Raw genomic sequence first — 23751 nt, 5'->3', positions numbered from 1 at the left:
TCTGAGTTGTTTCAAGTCACCCAGTTCATGGTATTTTGTTATGGCACCTATAGGAAACGAATACACACCCATTGTTGTTTTTTCTTTAACAAAACTTTTACTGACACTAGTGATTGTACAAGAGGGGGATTTGGTGCCAGCTTGCAGCAGTGTCTGAGTTGGGAGCTCCAGCTGTAGTTTGCATGACTCCCTTTCCAACGGATGTGGGTGTCTTGAGCAATCAGTACCTCTGATACAAAGAATGTAAAGCAACTAGGTTTGAATAAAAAGAATTTTCTCATTTAGTACTTACTAGACTCTACTCTGGTTGCTGTACCTAGCAGCACTTCTCTAGCAAAGGTAAAATAGATCCTGTTTCGTAGACAGGGAAACAGAAAATAGAGTCTTTAAGGAATCCAGCATGAGGTTCTAGGGCTCTGCTCATTTCTACAAACTGATGTGGCCTCTTGCGAGCCTTTTTCCTTCTAATACCCCAGGATCCCACAGACAGCTTTGTTACTCTGCTTCACTGCCAGGATCTGAGCAAATGGCCTGGGGCAAAATAAGACACTAAAGAGAGACTCATCCTTAGAAATATAGTCGTCAGACTTAGAGGGAGAACTGAGCATGCTCTCCAGGAGGAGAGAGTAAGGAACTGGTACTTAAATGCGTTAGAGCACCCAGAGATAGCAGATGAGGTGTCTCATGTGCTGGCGGAGAACCATGACCTGTGCCCAGAAGGTCTATGCACGGCGCTCCCTTCTGCTTTTGCCGTCTTTAGACAAAATCACTTTAGTGTGGCTTCTGTTCCTACCATATTATACAGCGACTTGGAAAACAGTTCCGAGCTCTAATGAATCTGGTATCAGAGTATTTGGGGTTGCCGCTTTGGGCGTGGCCCACCCATCAGCAAGAGGCCCTACCTCGGTACCGTTACTTAAGGAGAGACGTTTACCTTCACATCCACTTTGGCTCCTGTGAGACCACACAGGATAATGGGAAGAGTGCAGGTGTTGGAGATGGAGAAGTCTGAGAACTGCTTAGGATCTGTTTGCTGTTTCCTTGTATATCTGCAACTATAATGTGGACATAACGATAACCAACTTCACAGTGTCAAAGGAGTGAAAGAAGGTAAGAGAATGTATTTCATGGGACTCTTCAGAAGATCAAACGTGTAAACAGTGAGAACTGTGCCTCTAAGCACTCAATGCCTGTTAGCTCTTCTCATTGTTATTATTGCAGTTATCTCTGTTAAAAGAGAAAATGTAAGCAGTATATCTGGAAATACATATTTTTTCCCTTCAGGCTGCTGACTTGACCACTGCAAATGTGTATTGAATCTAACAGAACAGGAAATGACTTATATATGTATGTATGTATCATCTATCTATCTATCTATCTATCTATCTATCTATCTATCTATCATCATCTTATATCAGTGTCCAAATAAGTCCTTCTTTCCTTGGGCATTTATGAAGACAAAAGGAGAGTTGTCGTAGCAGACAGAATTTGCCCTTCAGAGTGACAGGTAACTAATGTACAGGCATCAGCACAGGGCCGTGGTAACTGTCACTCTCTCCTCACTGAATGGAGAGGACCTTTTGTATTTCCTGTCCCAATCATGGTCTAGATCCATGTTTCTCAAACGTTAATGGACTTACCAATCACTTGGGAACCTGGTTAAAATGTAAACTCAGAATCAGGGGTCTGGGATAGAGCCCAGAGACTCCATTTCTAAAGAGCCCCCAGGGGGTGCCAGTGCTGCTCATTTACCACACTTTGAGTAGAAAGGCAACCGGAAGCTCTTTTTTTCTTCCTTTTTTTTTTGTCCTTATCTTGTTCTCTTTCATATGCAGATCTGATTCTTTGTGGATCCCATTGCCCCTCATCAGTTCACATCAGACTGGTTACTTACTTGGCTCATTCATTCTTTCCACATTCACCGAGTCATGACTATGTCAGGAACTGCATTCAGCACTAAATATCACAGCTGATATTCTGGATAAGGTCACGGACATGGCTTTCAATGTCATTGATAAGAGTTTCAGCATTCTCCACAGAGGCAGATCCCTCTGGTCTTGATGTCTGCTTTTGGTGTCCTGGAGCAGTGGACTTGGTCAGGAATAAATGGTAGGGAGAGAAGTTATTCTTTTCCAATACAAGTCACATGGCCCCTGTCCCTAGCATCCTCTTGGCCTCTTTTTTTCTTGGTTTCCTGACCATTTTGACACAACATCATTATTATCATTATTATTATTATTATTATTATTATTATTATTATTATTCTCCTTCTTCTTCTTCTTCTTCTTCTTCTTCTTCTTCTTCTTCTTCTTCTTCTTCTTCTTCTTCTTCTTCTTCCTCTTCCTCTTATTATTATTATTATTATTTTGTCAAATTCTACTTGAAATAGAACTGCGGGGCCATAATGCAGGTGACCTAGGTAAAGCATTGAAGATGTCTGTTCTTTCAAGTCTTTCCATATTTATTATCAAAGAGCTTTCTTCCAGTCCAACCTTTTCCTCATCTCGCTGGATTCTTAATTCCCTTTCCCAGGTCTTCTCCCTCCATCATGTTCTGATCTCTTATTCAGAGAAGCTTGGCCCTGCCCCAGCTCTCTAATATTTAGGTACAAGTTTTGGCAACTAATGGGTCCTCCATTTGTCAGAGCCCACCTTCCATAGGCAGTAGTAGGATGTTAAAAGCAATAGACATTTCTTCTTTATAAAACATAAAATCTCAGAAATTACCAGTGAAAGACTTTAGTATATCTAGTGTGCTATAGAAAGAAAGAATCGTTCTAAAGGAAATGATAGAAATTGTAATGCAGAATAATACACCACCAACGCCTCTTGCCACAGTCATGATGTAGATGGTTGAGTCGATCTTTCAATTACAACAATTTGTTTCTGTTTTCAGTTTCAGTGGAGAAACAGAAGCTGCTTGGCAGATTCTCAATACTGATTTCATAGTTTTTAATTCTTATGAATGAAATTGCTTAAGTTCAATCTATATAGTAAAGATTTCTTTTTGTATTTCTATTTCTCCAGTGATTTCTGTTTTCATTTTCTATTGCACAAATCTATGAAAATGCTAGAGGCAGATTTTTTTTTCAGGGAAACTTACTTTGTAAAATTCTTATTACAAAATGCCTCCTTTTCTGCACAGTTGTGATGGCAGGGTCTTTATAGCTCTCTCTGGCTTTTGGTGGATGAAACAATTTCTGGGCTGAGTGCTGGCTAAAATAATTTTTTCCCTCATATTTCTTAAGAAATTATTTACTCTATGATTGCTTTCCGGGTCCTACTATCAAGTGTGTTTTCTCTGGCTACTGTTCCCACCCGCTGTCTCTAACTATAGATGCTGGTCTCAAATACTATGCACTTGCTTTGTAGTCTGCTTTTGTTCTTAACTGATTTGTGTCCCCTTACATGAGTACCACATAAGTCAAGGAAGGAAATCATTTTACATTCTATGTGTTTACATTCTATGTGGTTTTTATTTTTTTTAATTTGACCCAAAATCTGGGTTGCTGGAGTGTGAGCCTGTTTACTCTGGGGAAAACACACCTTCCAATTTGGAAATGATATAGCTTAACAAGCCTCATAAAAAAAAAAAAACTGGAAAGGTCTCTGGACATCAAAGAAGCAACATTTTGTAGACTGTGGAAGAATCTGGAACATATGGATTAAATTCCTCTTAAAATATACACATTCCTCTTTAAAAACTGCTTGAGATAAGTCACACTTTGGATTTCCTCAGCCTCTCTGTTCTCCATTCTAACCAATCCCTCTATCCTATCCCACTTTGGGGACTTAATTTGAGTGGCCAAAGACAATGACTTAGTAAAACCTGTAATTATCCATCTTAAAGAGAGTTCAGAGACCTACTTTTTTATTTTCAGCCACTATAAGCCTTTCCAATGGATGGTTCCAATAGTCCAATATGGGCTTTAGAAAAGGCTTTTTGGTCAGTGTTACACCTTGAACATGCATAGTTTTATTTTTCTGAAGTCCCAGTAAGAAGAATAGATTGTAAGTTGATGTGGTTAACTACCTATTTCTTTTTGAAACTTCTTATTCAACACATGACTATTACAGCACCCTGGTATTCTCTCTCCATCTGCGGCTGCTGCTTCTCAGAGTCCACTAGATTGTGAGCTGCAGGAGAACTGGGACTTTGTTCACAGCTCTCTCTGGTGTCTGCCATATAGTTGTGGTTCAACAGACATTTATTGACTGGATGACTGAATCTTCTGAATGGAGTTATGCTTCAAGTCTTTATTCTTAAGCATCTTCTTAAATCCTTTCTCTGCCCTGACTTCCCTAGAAATCTCAGTCACTCGTACCCTCTCAGCTGGCATCCACTGACCCATCTATCTCCCTGCTTCCTACATCACTACTCCAATTATTCTCAGACACAGCAATTAGTTATCTTCCCATCACCTTAGGGAAACATAGTCTAAATGCAATTCACAATTCTTACCCCAGCATCAGAGTCAACCTTTTCTCCACTTTTGCCTTTCTCTTTCATTATCTAGATGTTTACAGCATTCTTTACATTTTTCCATGCATTCTATTTTTACTACCAATTCTCTACATCTTTTCACAACACTATATTTTCTCTCAGCTGGTCTTCCTGCCTTTCTTATGTATCTTTACAAGGCTGGTAGATTTATAGTCTACAACATTGCTGTGCATATATCATTTTTTTTTTTTTTTTTTTTTTTTTTTTTGGTGCTTGGAGACTTTCAATGTAATAGTATCCTCCAGAATAAGAAGACAATTTTTAAACTAAATTCTCAAGGCCCTTTACTACTCTGCTCCAGTCTATCTCCCCAGCCTTATCAACAGTTGAAATGATGTGTGAAGGTGATTCATTTAGAAGTAGTCTGTAGGATGACTTGGTGAGGAGAGGGCATGTGTGACTTGGGTCTGGAGCATCTATCAGTGAAGCTAGCCTTAGAAATAAACCCTTTATTTCCTGAAAAGAAAGGGTCTGATGGCTAAGAGACAATTCAGAAAGTCCCCAAATGCTATTTGCTCACGTTTTGGTACTTCTCATATATGTCTGGACTGAGAGTTCCTTAAGACTAGAAACTGTATGCCATCAAGGTAGAAATTATTCCTGAAATTGATAGTATAATAATCATAGGTTCTGAAAACAGTTCAAATTCTGATTGCCATTTTCTGAGTTATGACTTTAGGCAAGTTATTTAACTTCTCTGAGACTCAGTTTCATCACCTATAAAATGGAGGTAAAATATCTAACATAGAATTTTTGCAAGATTAAAGTGAGATTACCTATGCTGTATTATGATTAATGATACTATACCAGATTTGGTCTTGGAACATCATAGGTACTCAGTAAATGGTAGATGTTTATCGGTATTGTTCTTCTTTTTCTTCTTTAGACCCTTTGGAGTTTTGGGGAGGAGGGGGTTCAGAAAATCTGGCTACCTTAATTTAATATTTCTGTTATATAGAGACATCTCTGTACAACACCTCTGTATATAATTTAATATCTCTAGCACCCATCATAGAGATGAGTGTTTTACAACTCTCAGTGTGTTTCGTTTTTGTTTTTGAATAGTGAAGACAGTGTTACTGACATTTATTAAAAAGGCCATGTTGCTTTTGGAGAATTTCCTTATTGTTCTGAAGATGCTAAGCCCCGCTCCCCCAATCTAGTATTGACCAACCCATTGCTGATGTCGATGCTTTTTGATTTTTATGATTCCATTATTCAAAGCTTTTTATGTAAATAATATGATCCTCCAAATATTGACTGAAATCAATATTTATTGAGTACTTACTAGGTGCTTGGTGTGCAGTAGGTCCCAAAATACTGAGCCAAATCCTGCATTTGGAAGTACATATTGTAGGGACATTCTACCAAGTGTAAAGTGTTGTGAGAATGACTGAATCTGCCTGGAGAGCCCTAAGAGCCTTTTTAGAGATGGTAATTTAGTCAAATTTAGAAATGATAAATGAGCATCATTGTTAATGGTGGAGGTGGGATCCTAGGGAAAGGTAATTGCTTGGACAAATGATAGAGAGATCTGAAAGGAAATGGCTTACTTTGAGTGGGCCAGCAATTAGGCATGATGACTTCAGAATTCCTACATAGGAGAGGCTTAGGGGAAGTGATCTGATTGGAAGGAAGAAAGAACTAGGGAACTTGCACTGAAGCTGAATTTGCATAGCATCGTGACACAAAATTTATAAACTCTCCAATGCCCATATTTCAAATGAGGCTCTGTGGCTACTGGACATTATTGGGGAGGGGGTTGGGTTAATATTGCCCAAGTCATATCCGTGGCTCTGCAACTTGAACAGGCTGGAGAATTTGCTGAAATGAGCTGCAGAAGAGCAGCCACAGAGGAACGTGAGGCCAGGTAATGAAAAGCCGTAAAGCCTGTTAAGGATCCATTGCAGATCTTAACCTGATCAGCTTGATGCCTTAGAAAGCTGACTGGTTAGAGCGTAGAAGGAGCACTGGGAGAGGAAAGGAAAGGTGGCATGTCGCAGAGGCGATTTAGGAGCAGATGGTTTGCAAGAATGAATGATTGAGCACATTATTTACTACAACATTTTTTTTTTTGAGTCACAAGAAAAACTATTTCTGAGTTTTTACTATTTACTAAGAGAGTGTAATACATAACTAACATTTATTAAATGATTTCTATATGACAAACACTATTTTGGACTGTTTCCATGGATTACTTTGTCTAATGTTTATGACCGCTCTCTAACAGGGATCTACTATTTTCCTTATTTTATAGGTAAGAAAACTGAGGCACAGACAAGTTTAGTATTTTGCCCAAGGACACACAGCTCTGAAGAATAGAATTAAGCTAAGAGTCCAAGTGACCTGATTTCAGAGCCAGTGCTCCTAATCTCTTGTTATACTGTTTATCCATGACAACAGTGTTTTTGTATTTTTCTAATAAATTATGTAGAAGATGACTGAAGTGAGATCTCCGTTACAGTGTTCTGCACATAGTGTGTGCTTAATTTATAGCTGTCAAATCCACAAGTGAACTTTAATAAAAATAATCACTCTCATTAATTGAACATTTATGTGCCAGGCAATGGGCTGTTTTCATAAATTACTTAGATCTCCTAATAACCCTCTGAGGAAAATACAGTAGAATATTAATGCTTAACATTTATATAATCAATTAGGATTACAAAACAAGTTTACATATGGCATCGCTTTTGATCTACATAAAAATTGTATAAGGTGGATGAACAGTTGATACCTGTTTTGAAGCTGAAAGGTGAGCCCAGGTCATATAGCTAATAAATTGTTAAACTAGAACTTAAATATTGCTAACTAAATGTTGCTAACTTCCCGTCGCACTATACAGCCTTTCAGAGATCTTTACACATTATAAAATATTGTTCACTTGTAAGGGTTAAAATAACCAGAGACTGTATTACAGGAGGGAGATTTTGAGCTTGCACTTGAAAAGTGGGAGCACAGATGTTGTGAGAGAACATTCCAGGCAATCGGAATGGTTGTCAGAAGAAAAGAAGTTTGGAAAGTGTGAGGTATTTTTGATGATTAGCAGCTCAGGTGTGTGACAAGTACTTAGCAGACTGTAAAGGCATTATATAAATATTAGTAGTTATTATTATGGAGTTCATGATTATTTTATATTGGAGTGTGCCAAATTGGATTCTCAACACATGTTGTGTTTTGTTTGGATGGAAGGAGAAATCTTAAACCATTCAAGCAACTGGAACACAAATTACACACACATATACGTTAGAGGACTGGACCCCTGCCATTCCTATTTTTATATGTTGAAATCTCTAACTGTCTAATCGTGGTGATACAAAGTTCACTCCCTCAGCAGCCAAGATTGATTTTTCCTTTGAGTAGACATGCTTCACAGAAGTACCCTTTCCCGTTACGTTTTGAAAGTCATCAGACATGCTGTTATAAATGATCACGGAAGATTACTGGAGATGCTGCAAAATAATAGTGAACCAAGTAGCATCTGTAATTTCCAAGGATGGCTCGCAATCATCACTCAAAATGAACTCTATCTGAGTGCAGGGCTGAACTTTTTCTTTTCCTCCCTCTCTCTTCCTTTTACTACTTTATAACATAGCTGAAATAGATACTGCACCTCATGAATTTTTATGCAAAATATTAAGTTGCATACCATTGCTGTGCAGAAAAACTCTCCTTGGGAAGACGACAGCCTGCACAGTTCAGTGGCTGACATCTTTAGATAAAAAGACTCCACGTCAAACTAGCCAACTGAGAGTAAAAGTATGTGCTCGTTGCTGACCCAAAAAGGGTTTTGGATGCCTCTTGATTCAGATTCTCATATAGGCTGAAAGGAAAATGATTCCACAGTTGTCAGAATTGCTGCTTGCTCGGGTATCTGTTTTAAGACATTTTATGTATCTCAGTCTCATACAGATAAACCATGAGAAAATGAAGTTCCCAGAGCTGGCAACTGCTGAGCTACCCTTCTCAATTTCTCCTGAGCTCAGATACAATTGGTTCAGATGCAATTGATCCCCGGGTCCTATTGATTCTATTTCATTAATATCTCTTGAATCCACATCATGTCTCTCTACCGTGCTGCCACAGCCCAGCTCAGCCTCTCCTCTTTTCTTAACTATACCATTGTAGCTATTTTTGATTTGCTTTCCATTCCTGTTATCTCTTCCTTTTCCATCTAGCACTTTCTCAGCTGCCAGAATGATTTTTCCACGGTCCAGACGTTGTCGTGTGGCTCTTTCTAGTAAAATCCCTGATGGCTCCCACATGGCCAAAGAGAGAAAATCCAAGGCTCTCGGCATGACAATGATGGTTTTTCACAACCTCACCATAACCAGCCTCTACCAATTAACCTTCCAGTTGCTTCCCTGCCATCCTACTCCTACCACTAGTTGTTTCCTAAATATACCACGAGATTGATTTTCTGTTTCTGTGCCCTTCCTTACCTACTTTCTGAAGCTTTTTTCTGTTTCAACCTGTCTTCCAAGGAAGAAGTAGGTACCTAGTAGGTACCAGACACTATGTCTTGTACTTGAGACTAAGTTATGTCATACTTTATTTGGGGGCAGTTGGGAAACAAATGAGGGAACAGATCATCATAACCCAGTGATGTAAAGATTATAATAAAGAAGTGTTCAGTATATTGTACACCTAAAACTAATATAACCAATGTAAGATTGTATACCAAGTATATTTAGATAAGAAAAAAAGAAGAGAAGTGCTCCAGTAAAGACCACAGGGAGATGTTTTTAGACACCCTATCTAAAGTTGACCACCTTTACATATCTATTATTCAGGGTTATTTTCTTCATAGCATTTATTATTTGAGCTTATTTTATTCTATTGTTTTCTGTGTTATTTATTTATTTTTTTGGTTTCTTACACTGAGATCTAAGCTCTGTAAGGAGAAGATCCTTTGGCTCTGTTTTTCATTCACTCTTATTTAGAATAGTGCTTGGCATATTGCATGTGCTTAAGAAATATTTGCTGGCTAAACAAATGTGGATGGAGAAAACTTCTCGCTTCCTTTTCCCTATCCTCCTCCTTTTTATCGTTCTCTTTGATTAACTAAGAATGGCCTGACCTCATACTAGTTGCATCCATTGAGTCATTATAACAGTGATGTGTTTGATGTGAACTGTAAGTTTTATTTTATTCTGGAGACTTATCTGACCACCTATTACTCATAGTCATTTATTTGTTCATATGTCTATTCATTACCCATACCACAAATGTACTAAGCACCTGGCTAGATGTAGGAAAAAGGAAGATGAATAAGATGAAGTCCTTCAAGTAACTAATTATACTAAATTATACAGATACTATACATTGAAATAGTGTCTTTAATTGCAGTAAACAGGAAGATTTTGATGAAGCCACAGATCCCTTTATTGCACTTCACATAATATTAATGCTAGTCACATTCTGAGCTCTATCTTTTGGGTATCTTTTGTTTTCCTAAATTCTCTTAAATATGTAAATCAATAGATATTTATGAACTACTGCTTTGTGCTCTAAATTCTTAGGAGAAAAATTCATGGAGGACCCAATATCAGAGAAAACAAAAATCCTATACAAAATTTTTATAAGCATGATTAAACCTAACAAATTGTGTTTATTGACATAGGAGCTGCTGTAAATGTGCATCTTTTCATCTAATTTATTTTTCACCCTATGTGGTGGATGCTCTTATTATCCCCACTTTACAGACGGAGAAACTGAAGCCTAAGGGGTTAAATAACTCATTGGAGACACACAACTAGTACGACTAGTACATGGCAGAGCTGATAATGACACCTGGGAAGTCTGGTAGTGGAGCCTGTGCCCTTACCTCTTATTCTGACAAATGCAGCAAGAAATAGAATGAATATTCCTTATATGATCCCACTGTGAAAACAGTGGTCATGTCATTAAATGGAAACTCTGGAAAAATCTGTTATTATTCAGCTATAGAGCCTCTGGTGGTTTTTTGACCCTATGATGAAGAGCCTGAGAGAATGGTTCATAGTTTGAATACCTTTCTAAACCCTTAGGAGCTTCTGTAAGGGGCTGTACTGTGGGTTTGGGAGCTTGATGTGGTCTGACAAGGCTTAGTGTATTTGGCTGAGGGCAGGGCTTTATATTTTGGAAGCCATGGGAGGAGACGGTAGAGTTGATATTCCATATGAGGGTCCAGAAATCATTTTTCCCATAATGACAGCCACTTCATTTCCACATAGAAGCCATAGGGGGACCTGCTGACAAAACCATGGTTTTCCCTGGAATCAGCTTTCTATCAATTCCAACACTTGTATTCAAGTTTTTACTGGCTTAAGCCCCTGGAAAGATTTCTGTTGCTGCCTTTTGAAAAAAAATTTTTGTCAAGGTGGCACCTCTTGGTTTTGTCTACCAAACTGGAGAGAACATAGCTGAAAGAATATGCTGAAAAATAAAAAAAAAAAATGATAGAAAAAACACAGCCTGTGCTCAATTTTGTACATTTTCTGTTTTTTTTTTCAATACTGCCAACAAACTTTACAATGAATCTCTCTGAACTAGCAAGTCCTTTAAATGACTCTATAATGAGAAAAGTCTTTTGTATGAATTTGAGAAGTTCACTGTCAAATCAGATCAATAAATTCTGTACCAATTGATTTTTTTTAAAAATGCAATTTATTGGAGGGAGTAAAAGACTATATAGATTGCATTGCTTGTTCCAACTTTTAAAGATAAAGAACAGACTCAATAGCAATGAGAATGAAGCCTCTTCATGCCATCTCCCTTACCTTCTCAATTCCTTACCTCCCCAATTCCCACTCCTGGTTTTCTCTTTTTTAGTGCCCTGTCTATAATCACCCTAACTAGGGTTGTTGCAGATTCATTAAGAAGTGGTGCTTTTAAAAATCCAGAGAAGAGATATGATACTGCCTGGACAGTGGACATAGAATTCCAATAGCTCTGTTCATGAATTTCTTTCATACCTTCTTTTATGTCCAGAACGTGGGAGAATACTGTTCTCAGCTGTGGTGTGCTCCACCCTTAGCTCTAGAGTCCCTACTTCCCACGCAGAACTGACCTATCATCTCTTTGAAATTTTGAGGGGAACTTCTTTGTTTAGAAGGTTTCCTCCTTCCAGTAGAGTAGATAGAGCATTGGTATTAGAATTTGATTGCCTGCTTTCAAATCCTAGCTATATTACTTAGGCCTTTGGCAAATTCCTTAAGCTCTCTGGGATTGAGTTTCTTCATTTTTAAAATAAGGATACAATTCTACCCTCACAGGGTTAATTAAGATGGGAAGTGCTTATGTATAAGTTATAGTGCTTTGCTTATGTCAGTTATTCAATTAATATTTCTTATAAATATGAATGAGTGTGTGACTGTAATTGTCTTCAAAGTAAGAATTGCATGCTTTCCTTCTTTGAATTCTAGAATTTAGTGTAGGCTCTAGCACATGGCAGGTGCTCAGTAAATATTAATTGAATTAATGACAGTAATGAACCCTAGCAATACTAATTCCATGGATGTTTTTCAAGTTAACTTCTAAATTAATTTTCTCCTTTGCCATTTGATCTTGGCTCTGCTGTGAGCTCAGCATGACCTCAGGGGAGGGATGGTTTTCTTATCTAGCATGAGGAGTTGGCACCCTAAGGTCTTTGGAGCTTTGAAATTCCTTGCTCTCTTTCCATTCTACCCTCTTTGCTCTGGTTTGTCAGAAAAAAACAGAAGTCAAGCACTTTTAGCATGTAGCATATTGGCCTGTATACTTTCAATGAGGACATCAGACCCAGAAGTCCTGGACCAAACAGTTAGTTGATTCTGACTGGAAGGGCTCAAATTTGAGAGTGAAGAGGTTTTGTCAGGAGTTATAAGACCCTCATTCTAGTCCTCATTCTTTTTCTAGCTGTGTGACCTTGGTCAAGTCACCCAATCTCTCTTGGCCTATTTTCTAAGTAGCGGTGACTCGCTCTGTCCATCACTCAGCGTGGTGGTAAGTTCCAGGAGGACTGAGTGCTGTAACATGAATACAGTTGTAGTCATTCCACCACGGTTTTTGGATTAGGGTGCAATGGTTCCCTTTCCTTAAGAGTTTACAGAGGTCAGAGCACAAAGAACTTATTTTCAGACAAAGTCAATAGACATTTCCTCAGAGAGGTCAACTCATGATTAAGTTATGGACAGAAAAAAAGAGTTGTTAAACATAGGCCAGTAAGAGCACTGGACTTCACACACCTGTCCAATGACAAATGGTATCATTCACCCTGCTTTTCACATGAGGAAACTGAGAGCGAAAGAAGTTACATCACTTCTCCAAGGTCACCCTGCTTTGAAGAGAATATGCATGAGAGTCAAATCCAGGTCTATCTTACCATGATCCTGTATTGCCTCCCAAAACTGAGATGAAGAAGCCTAAATAGTGTTAAATTTACATAACATCTGGTAATCTTTTATCCATATGCTGAAGCATTGTTTGAAATATAAAAGAAAACAAATTAAATACTTCTGCACTTTTACATTTTATCATTTTTTTTTTTTTTTTTTTTTTTGACAACCAGTGCCCTCCTACATAGAATCTTATTCTGGCTCTTTGTGAATACACTGATAGGGACATATTACCTGAAGAGAGCAGAGTACAGAGACCTCTCTTCCTGCCTAGTTTTTTTTTTTTTCCCTTCCAAGAAGAATACATCTGGCCTGTTGCCAAGAGAATGAGCAAACAGTAGTCAGGGGAACTGAAGCCCAAGAGAAGCGAGTAGGTGGTAGAAGTAGTGTCCTTGCAACGTGAATGCCAGGCTTTAGATCCCGTAACATTGAGAGAATTCCTCAGACTGCCTCACAGAGAATCAAAAAGATATTGTTCACCAAGCTCTATCAAATCTAGCTCCTAAGTATCCCTTAATTCTGCCAACCTCGATCCATCTCATTGCTGTTTGTCCTTGTACAGGCTGCCATCATCTTAAACCCTAATTATTAAGAAAGCCTCCCAAAAGGTTTCCTCTAATTCTTTCTTACCTCCAACCCCCATCTAATCTTCTCTGCATTACAGTCAAGATGGTCTTCCTAAAACATATGTCAAGCCTCTCCCCTGCTTGAAACAGTTCAATGTTCCTTAATGTTCTGAGGGTAAAATACAAACTCCCTAAGAGTAGCTATAAGCACATTTGTAATTCTGCCTCTTCAGGCTTATTCTTCGCGCTCCCCTTTTTCTCCGATGATCTTCCAGGACCAGAACTTCTGTAACATTGAATGTCTTCCAGTCCCTGGAATTTGTCGTGCTTTTTCTTATTTCTGGGCAGAAGCATCTGTTGTTCCTTTTGCCTTCTTCAAGGCTCTTACCATCTACACATAACTTATTATTTTATAAAAGGTCTGATTAGAGGTGCCTTTTTTCTGGAAAAGTGCAGTCGACACCTCTAAACCACCACCAAACAGGCAAGCCGGGAAGGAGTAAACTGTGGTGTTAAGAAGTAGAACTGCAGATAATGTGCAAAAGTTATAGACAGACATTAGCTAAATTCAAAGAAGACCTTTCCAACAGTCCTAACGGTCCAAAGATTGGGTGGGAGAGCAAGTCCCCTGTCACTGGGACTGGGCAGTAGAGGACACACAGTCCCTTGGAAGGGAGGGCATAACACAGTGTCAACACTGGGACAAGGGTATGTGGAAAAGGAGGAGAAGAAAATACATGCTTTTTCACTGTCTTTCCTGAGGCTTTATGAGTTTAGTCTCTATAATTATATTAAGTAAAGAAATAATTTTTTCTTTGGTCAGGCTTGGAATTAAATAAAATTGATATTTTTCTTTTCCTTACGTTTTTTTCTTTTGTATCCAAAGAACTTTGTTGAGAACTACTAGCCTCACTAAAGATGAAAAACAGTAAGTTTAATATTCACCAGCATGAATAATAATAATAATAATAATAATAATAATAATAATAACAGGCCCAAAGCAAAGATAACAGGCTCTCTGCCCTTTGTGGGATTCGTATACCTTATATGTAAGAAAAAGAGCCCCCCTCTCACTTTTTCCTTAAAGCGTGGAGAAGAGCTTGGCTAAGTGAAAATGAGGATCTTGGGTTGGAGGACCCTGCCAGGTATAAGAACTACATATTCTGTTGTTTGTGTTGATCAGAGTGGGACGGACACCTTCTCCTGGGTTCCCCTTGTCAGAAATGAATTCATCCAATTATATACCACTGCATCAACAGCAGGATGTTGATTCTTAGGAAAGCTGTTGGGTTAACATTTTCTATAAACTCTTTCCCTTGAAATATTGATAGTAGCTCCAGAATACCTGTACACACAGGTTGGAACCTCCAGCACGAGCTGTCCGAAAGCATTAAGAATTCATTAATAAATTCTGTAAATGTTTATTGAGCATCTACAGCTACAGTTATTATTCTAGGTGATAACAATAGAGTGAATGAGATATAACCCCTATCCTCATGAGCTTCTGTTTCAGTGGGAGATAGTGAACAAATAATAAAACGAAAAGCATATTATACTCTTAGGTGATGAAAAATGCTGTGGATGGGAAAGGACTGAGTTATGCTACAGTAACAAACGTGTTCCAAATCTCAGTGGCTTACAATCAGTAAGCTTATTCCTAGCTCCTGCAACATGTCTGCTGTAGGTTGGCTGCACCCCCTACTCCATGTTTTTTTTTCCTTTGAGACCCAGACTGACAGAATAGTTTCCATCTGGAGCATTTGGTCATGGTGGCAGAGAGGAAAGATGCAACAGACCACTTGGTGGCTCTTAAAGCTTTTTTTGGAAGTGGCACACATCATTCCTGTCTATACTTTATTTATCAAAGCAAATAAACAGCTTCTTTTGACTTTTGTTATCCTCTCACTTGGTGGGAAACAAGAGTATTTAGTGAACAGGGTATTTAGGTAATAGTGAATAGTGATACAGTCAAACAGAGAGCACACATTCACCAGTGGGGTCTGGGAAGTATTCTCTAAATAAAGTGACGAAGTAACCTATATGAAGATACAGGAAAATCCTGTTCTGGGTAAAGCAAAAGTGAGCACGAAGGTCTGAGGGAGGAATAAGAGTGACGTGTTTGGGGAACAGCAAGAACGCAAGTGGCTGGGCACAGAGAACAAAAGAGTGATAGGAGATGAGGTCAGGCAATGAGGCAGAGACATCATCATTCCGTGAGTGTTTATTGAACGATCATCGTTTGTCAGGCCCTTGTCTAGATTCTCGGGACTTACCTGTGAATAAGATAGACAAAAATATTATAGAACTTCTTATGTTACTGGAGAGCAAGAGACCATAAACAGTGAATAGAATGAGTAAATTATATAACATTTTAGATGGTGGTAAGTCCTGTGGGAAGAAAAATAGATAGATAAGAATAGTAGGAACAGGAGTAGAGGAATGGTGGGCTACAATTTTAAATGTGGTCAGTATAAGTATCATTTAAAAAGTGACATTTGAGCAAAAACTTAAAAGCAATGAAAGCATTAGTTATGCAGAGGTGATGGCTAAAAAGGCCAATAATTTAGAGTTTAGTCTGAAATGGGAAGTCTTTGGGGTGCTTTCATCAGGGAATGTCATGATCTGACTTATGTTTGAAAATGGTCACTCTGCTTGTCATGCAGGGAAGAATAGGGCAATGTGGCAGAGGTGCAGGTGGGCCAGAGGTGCTAGCGAAGACCAGCGATGGGGCTATTGCCTCATGTGAGAGATGGAGACTTGAACGAGGGTGGTAAGTATGAAGGTGGAGGTGGTGAGAAATGGTCAGTGTTCAGATATTTTTAAGGATACATACAATTTAGCTTATGGATTGGAGGACTTCTAGGTTTTGTTTTGCACCGTTTTCTTATTTACTGAGTTGGGAAAGGCTAAAGAGGATCAGATAAGGAGCAGAAGGCAGCGTACAAGATGCAGGAATAAATGAGAATTTGAAAAGCCAGTTTGACATCCCAGTAGGGATTTTGAGAAGCTTATTAGTCAATGAGGTGGGACTAGGGGAAAGTTTGGGGCTGGAGTGTCACGATCAGGCATCATGATGGGATAGATGACATTTAATTATGAAACTGGATGAACATGCCTTGCACATGCTGATGAAAAGAGAAGCAATGAGAGCCGAGGACTGGGCCCCTGGGCATTCCAACATTTAGAGAATGAGGAGTCAGAAAAGAAGCCTGAGAAGGAACAACCAGCAAATTCTAATAAACCAATGAACAAGCAAACAAAAAATGAAACAAAACAGGAAATGTGCTCTTTCAGAAGACAAGAGAGACAAGTAATTCAAGAGGGAGAAGGAAATTAATTCTGCCAAATGTTACTAAGTCAAGTACACTTGAGACAAAGTTATCTATTGTTTTCATCATCATGGAGGGCATTGGTGGCCCTTATGGGACAGTTTGGGTGGAGTGGTGAGGGTGAGAGCTTGACTGGAGTATTTTCATTAGAGAACAGAAGATAGAGAAATAGAGATGGTAAGAATAATCAATCCTTCTTAGAAAAATGTGGCAGTGACTGGAAGGAGCTGTGAGCCAACAGACGTTTTCTCTTTTTTGTTTTTTGTCTGTTTTGTTTTCATTTGATGTTATCTTTGATAGTTTAAATGAGAGATTTTACATTGTTGTGTTCTAATGGGAATGGCCCTTTCAAGTCATAGACCTGTCTGTCATACAGGTCAGAGCTATGTAGCCCTTCACAGCTCACAGACCCTCAAACATTAACTCTACCATTTGGCTTGGTGTATGTTCCCTCCTCAAAGCCACTAAGCAATGTAATAAAAGAGGCAGAAGTTGGCTTTGGAGCTTATTTCTCTCAGATCACTCTGACTCATCTGATCTTATCTGGAACCAGCAGTATGAGAAACTTCCTCTCAAGTAACATTATTTGGCACTCCTCAGTCCTCTTAGTGTTTGGTGGCACCAACTTCTGAATTCTGATTTCTGCCTGGTTTAAATTACTTTACTTATGTCTGCATCCCTCGATACTAGGAGTCAACGTCAGGTTTCAGAGACCAATGGTCGCCATGAAGGAACTGTCTGTCTTTGCATCGGACCTGCCTTAAGATCGTTCTAGGGCTGTCAAGTTATCACATCCCTTAAGAAGTGCAAGCAATTCTTAAGGAAGTTTTTGAAGCAGAAATGAAGGGGCTTTTATTTTAGTGCATGATTTTGCTTTGCTCTGATTTCTCTCAGTTAAGTGTCACCCGCAGATATGAAAGACATTCTTAGGTCTGTAAAATTAGCATCAAAGTCCAGTCCACAACCGATTCGCTAGCTTGAGCCTGACACTCATTTTTTTTTTTTTTTTTATTTCTCTGCCTAGTAGGTCTATCTTCCCATCTCAATGATGGAATTTATGGTTTCTTGGTGATCTATACCTGGAAATCTATTTCCACTCAGCAATTCTGTATTTCAATTTTTATCTTTTTGAGCCAAGCCTAGAGTTTTTGTCAGCTCTTTAGAAAATAAGGCATGGTGTTCCTTCTGTAAGCCTGTTCTGAGGACTTGGGTGACTGTTCAGAGCACTCTGCCTATTCATATTGGGAGAACCACCTTTCCTGAAACCCTCAATGAGCTTGGGCATATGTCCAGAGTCTCCACAGCTTCCAAAGTTCATCTAGGTTTTCTTCTTGGGAAAATGATCAAGGCGTTGCTTCCTTTTATTCTAAGTAAAATGTTAAGTGCCAAGATTACTTAGATTATGCTCTATTTGAGAGGTTCCATATATGTCTACCTAACAGAGGTTCTTGGCCTCTAGGAAATGCATGTAATTTTCTCAGAATATGAAGGAAGAGGGAACAATAGACTTCTGGAAACTTCTTCTGGAATCTTCTTTTACTAACTGTTCCAAGAATGCTCTGCTTTTCTTTTGCTTTTCCAAGAATATATTGGGATGAAGTGAAAACAGACTAAGATTTGTATGTAGTCAAACAGACTTGGATTAAGATCAAAGTTTACAGCACTATTTACTAACTCAGTGATTTTGAACACAATTCCAGTCTTTTCCTCCGTAAAACAGGAATAATGAGACCTATGCCATTGAATTTTGGTGAGCACTAAGAATAATGCATTAAATACTCAATATAAAAGGTAGGTATAAAATTGATATTATTAATAATAATAATAATAGAACAGAGTATATACTATACTAGGCAGTAGGTAAATGATAGTGAATCAGAAATAATCTTTTACTTTCAAGCATATCCTTGTCTAGTGGGACACATAAAGTGATAGTTGTAATAATATAGCACATGGAATAACAGATAAAATGCAAAGTCTTAAATCAACCACAAAGAAAAAATAATTGATTCTGTCTAGGAAGTTTGGTAGAAGTGCTACCTGAGCTATGGTTTTATAAAGAATAAAAGACATTTTGATTAATAAGTATGTTACAAATGAAGGGATGGAGATATGAAACAGTACCTTGGCCTTTGAAATGATGAGTAAATGAAATCCTGTTTCTAATAGGATGGTGATAGTTGCCTAAAGCCGAGTATCTCCATATCCTCTCCAAACACTATGCATATCAAAAAGAAAGACAAACAAAACCACCCATAATTCATACCTAGAGCAAGTGAAAAGTCATAGAATACTATAAAGACCATTTCTGTGTAAATAGCATGCAGTGGGCAGAAAAATGTCTCCAAGCCACCTCCCCAGACGTCCATATCCTAATCCCTGGAAACTATGAAAACATTAGTTTACATGGCAAAGGGGAGTTAAAGTCGCAGAGAAAATTCAAATTGCTAATCAGATGATCTTGAGATGAAGAGATTATCTAGATTATCCAGATGGATTCAATGTAATTACAAGTGTCCTCATAAGTGGAAGGCATAAGGAAGAAGGGAAGGAACCAGAGAGATGGTAGTATGAAAAGGACTCATCAAGACCTTTTTGGCTTTAAAGATGAAAGAAGGTGGCTACAAACCAAGGAATGTGGATCTGGGATAAGCAAGAAAATATATTCTCTTCTAGGGTCTCCAAAAGGAACTCAGTCCTGCTGGCACCTTGAATTTAGCCCACCGAGACCCATTTTGGACTTCTGACTTCAAGAATTGTAAGATAATAAAGTTGCACTGTTTTAAGCCACTTACTTTCTGGTTATTTGTTACAGTGGTATTAGGAACGTCAGCTCTAGATCAAAGTTTTTAACAATAAATTGTCAAATAGCACATGGCAAATAGACGAAATCACTTTAAAAAGAAAAAAAAATCAGGTCATCAGAATTCTCAACAGCAAAATGCAAAGAGAGACTCTTGTAGAACACTATTTTCAAAGAAGTTAAGGAAATAAAATGTTATTGAAGGATTTTATATTCAGCTAATTTGTACTTAAAAATCAAGGTTAAGGTGAAAAACAGTTTTAAAAGAGCAAGAATTCAGGGAATACTGCTCTTATGAGCACTTCCTGAGTAAGCTTTGACTGAGCAAAGTTTGGCACATTGGTGGGCATTGATTATGTCTAAGTGTGGATTTCAGACTTAAAACTATGGAGCAAGATATAAAACCAAAAAAAAAAAAATGTAGAAGATGTAAATACCAAAAGAGACATCAAAAAGAATATAGAAGAAAAATAGATCATATAAAGAAAAGTTAATATTTTACAATACAAACCGTATCCTACTTTTTATGTGAGAAAGTTGGGAAATTTGAGAAAATTGAGATACAGAAAGATTAACTAACTTGTCCTGCACCAAACATAGTGAATGCAGAGCTGAGATTAAATTCAGGCTGTTTGAATCTAGATCACAGGATCTTAGCTTAAAAGAAGGAAGATGACATCTTTTGAAAAGAAAGTTCAATTCAATAATGCTTGTTTCTCTCAAATGCATTTATAGATTTAAATGATTATCAATCAAAATCTCTGAAGAATTTCTTACAACTTCATAATGAACAAAGTGAATGATAAACAAGTGTACCACATATTAAAACATAAAAGAAAATATGCAATAATTGAAATAGTGAAGTGATATCATGTAATTAAACACAAAAATTAAGAAGTAAAAATGTATTATACATGAATTAGAGATTAGAAGAATTGCTAAACACCATTAAAATACTATTAAAAACAGAACAGAAAATGGAATTGAATATGACATTGTGGAGCAACACTGAGATTTTAAGTTTCAAGATATTATATTAAATAACGTTAAAGGCAGCCTGATTCGACCATATGAGATAGAATATCTGTTCAACAACAAAAAATGGTAATCTATCATGAGAAAATGTTTACAATAAACATGATAATGGTTAATGTCTTGATTATAGAAAGAACACATACAAGTCGAAACAAAATCTGAAGACCTTCAAAAGGTAAATATATGAAATATGTATTTTTATACCTATTAAAGTAGTAATAATTTGGAAATTATACTGCTTGAGGTTAGAGTTTTCTATATCCATTAATAGTGGCCTGGTAGATGAACACAAACATTTTAGAAAGCATATTTGCAAATGTGAATGAGTAGTTATAAAATACGCAGACATTTTGAATTTTTAAATTTTGTTTTTGTGAATTGATCCTAGGGAAAAATATGGTTAACGGAAAAAGGAAGGGATTCACTATGGTGTCATTTATACTAGGGAGAGTTTAGAAGCAATCTAAGTATCCAACAAAAGAAAATGGATATGAAAATTATAAAACATTGATTTAGAAGACTTATATGATCATTTTGATGATGCAGAACAATATGAAAACACTAAATATATAAAAAGTAAAAATAATAAAAATAATATGCATCTTGGGAAATTTAACTATGTCTGAACATGCATTAATGCAGGAAGAGGACAAGTAAATAAAAATGTTTTGTTGAAAATATAAGATTTTCTAAAGTCTGTTCTACTTTCCATGTTTTGTGATTATACTATCATTGTACAGTACATTTTGTAACAATCATCACTACAATTCTCTCTTTGGGCCCCGTGACTTTGTTCCATTTTTTGTAGAATTTTGCTTAGCAGATTTTAATTATATGTATGCGAGTTTCACCATTAGGTTTTAAGCTTCCTGAGGGCATCTCTAACACTAGTATGTTGTCTTTCACATAGTACTCATTTACTCTTCAGTGAATGAATGATTATAGTTATGAGTAAATTGAGACCTGGAATAATGGAAGGAAGGAATTCCCTTGAAATGAAACAAGAAATGGTCATAATGTCCCAATCCAATCACAGTCCCTTTTTCATCCTGCTGTTATGTGTCTGGGCCGGGGAGGGGCATTGGAGAGGACCAAAGCAGCAAAGGAAAAAGAGGAATCTTATTTAACATGAATTTTTGAATTAAATTGGTTTGAATTCTCATCTTTCTAGCATGATAACAGTTCTCTTAGACACTAATTTGGCATCTAAAACAAAGCAACATTCCTTCCAGCAGCAACACAGAAAATCCTGTTTATGGATTTCAGTCAAGACTATGACCTCCATTAAGCTAGGCCATAAGATGTAGTGTCTGGGAGAAATAGGGTAAAGGGACATGCTTTCTATCTGCTGTTCTATATTTTATTTTTGGGTCAAATTAGCTCCTCAAGAATGCCGTGTCCTTGGGCTATGTTAGTTTAGGGACTTAACAAGAGATTTGTCTGAAGTCCATTTATTATTACTCCCTTGATGTTATGGAGAATAGAATATTTTGATTTTGATAACTGTTATTTGAAAATAGCCGTATTGTTATTGAGAAAAGGCCCAGCCCCATCTGTGTTTGTTTTAGAATTCTAACCTCTGTAAGACCAGGGACCCTTGTTCGCCTTCGTAGCCCGAGAACTGCAGCATCGAGCTCGACGCCAGATGTGTAGGACACTCAGTTGTGCTGAGTAAATGAACACATTTGTTGACAACCGCATTTTTTTTTCTTCAGCTCATTATCTTTCACTTAAAATCTCATGTGAGAGATTTTACCTTTGAGAATTAGATGTTTTCTTTTTTTTCTATATAAAAGTTCAGAAAATTTGCTTCCTCTTTCCCATCATCATCAACTCCCCACTCCCCCTCTCCTCCCCACCCCCTTTCTCCTTCATCTTCTTCATCGTCCTCTTTCTCCTCTTCCTTCTTCCTCAGCTACTAGAAATTTTGAAACCGGAAACATTTGTAGCTAATACGATGTTGTTGTCCTCATTATTATCATATTTATTTCCTATGGTTTTGTTTTTTTGTTTGTTTTTTTTTTTTTCAGAATTCTACTTAAGTACACAGCCTTGGAATCAAACTGACATGAATTGAAGCCTGGTCTCCCCACCTGGCCCCTTTGAGCCTGTTTCCTTATTGTAAAATGGGCATAACCTCTCCCCATCCCTGGTCTACTGTGAAGATTAAATAATCAAAGGGCAAGGCAAAATGCCTTGACTCATAAATTCTTGTACCCCACTTTTTTCATTGTTAGTTATCTCAAAACTTTTTTTGGATAAGAATAGAATTTAAATGAGTATTAAAATACCTGATTGCGGAGGGCCTTCAAGTTGTTTGACACTGAACCAAATATGTGTTGCATGTTTGGAATGGGAACAATTATGAAAACTGTGCTATCTACCTTCAAAGTCCTTCCAGGCTTACAGTGGAGAGAGTGATGTAGGTGACTTTGTTTTCAATGAAATGAGATACCCTGTTTTATAAGGCAGTGCTAGGAGGAGTTGTGATTTTTTTACTGTGGTCTAGAGAACATGAACTAACCAGGTATCCTGGCTACAGTTTGGTGTTGTCAAGTAGTCATAAAGTTTTTTTTTATCTCAGCAGTGATTTGTCTTCCCATGTCCTGCTTACAACTTCTGCCACTTAGCAGCAATTCTCACCTACTGTCAGACCAACATGGGAAACAGAACACTCATCTCTGGTTAGGTAACACAGACGTGGTGTATGTCAAAGGCAGAAAGGATGAAAGGGAATTGAATTGTCTCATTTGAAACATAACATATAGGCAGCAGTCTGTGGACCACACAGTGAATATGTACCCATTGAGCTAAACAATGACCAGATGGACAAATGGATATGTGATATGTAGGGTGATGCTGAGGGAAGAAGCACAGAGGCACTGCCATGAATTAGGAGGGAGACACATACCAGTGTAACCCCAAGAAAGCTCTCTGTGACCACTTATTCCCTGCTTATCTCACACTTGTACTGTTAGGTTTTTTTGTTTGTGTTGGTTTTTTTTAGGTGTGAAAGTATATAAACCTTTAAGTTATGAATGGTATGTACCTTGTCTGCACTGTTGGACATTCACACTCTGTTGCCATTTGGTTGCGTTTCTCTCCTCCAGTGAACTGTGAGTTCCCAGAGGGCATTGTCTGCGCCCTAGTCAAGTGTG

At 37.7% G+C, this 23751-nt stretch overlaps 1 long non-coding RNA gene across 1 annotated transcript in view; it reads left to right on the top strand.

Moving 5' to 3' along the window:
- LOC118615047 overlaps window positions 1-22303 on the top strand; it is a 204969-nt gene extending 182666 nt beyond the window's left edge. The window contains exons 4-5 of the long non-coding RNA XR_004956313.1: window positions 19432-19513; window positions 20724-22303. This is a non-coding gene — a long non-coding RNA (uncharacterized LOC118615047). The remainder of the gene's footprint in view (window positions 1-19431; window positions 19514-20723) is intronic.
- The last annotated feature ends 1448 nt before the right edge of the window (window positions 22304-23751 follow it).

The sequence above is a fragment of the Rousettus aegyptiacus genome, unplaced genomic scaffold (genome assembly GCF_014176215.1).
Source record: "Rousettus aegyptiacus isolate mRouAeg1 unplaced genomic scaffold, mRouAeg1.p scaffold_m13_p_3, whole genome shotgun sequence".
Lineage (NCBI taxonomy): Eukaryota > Metazoa > Chordata > Mammalia > Chiroptera > Pteropodidae > Rousettus > Rousettus aegyptiacus.
The sequence above is the reverse complement of the archived record's forward strand: the minus strand, read 5'-3'. Positions and strand labels throughout refer to the sequence as shown.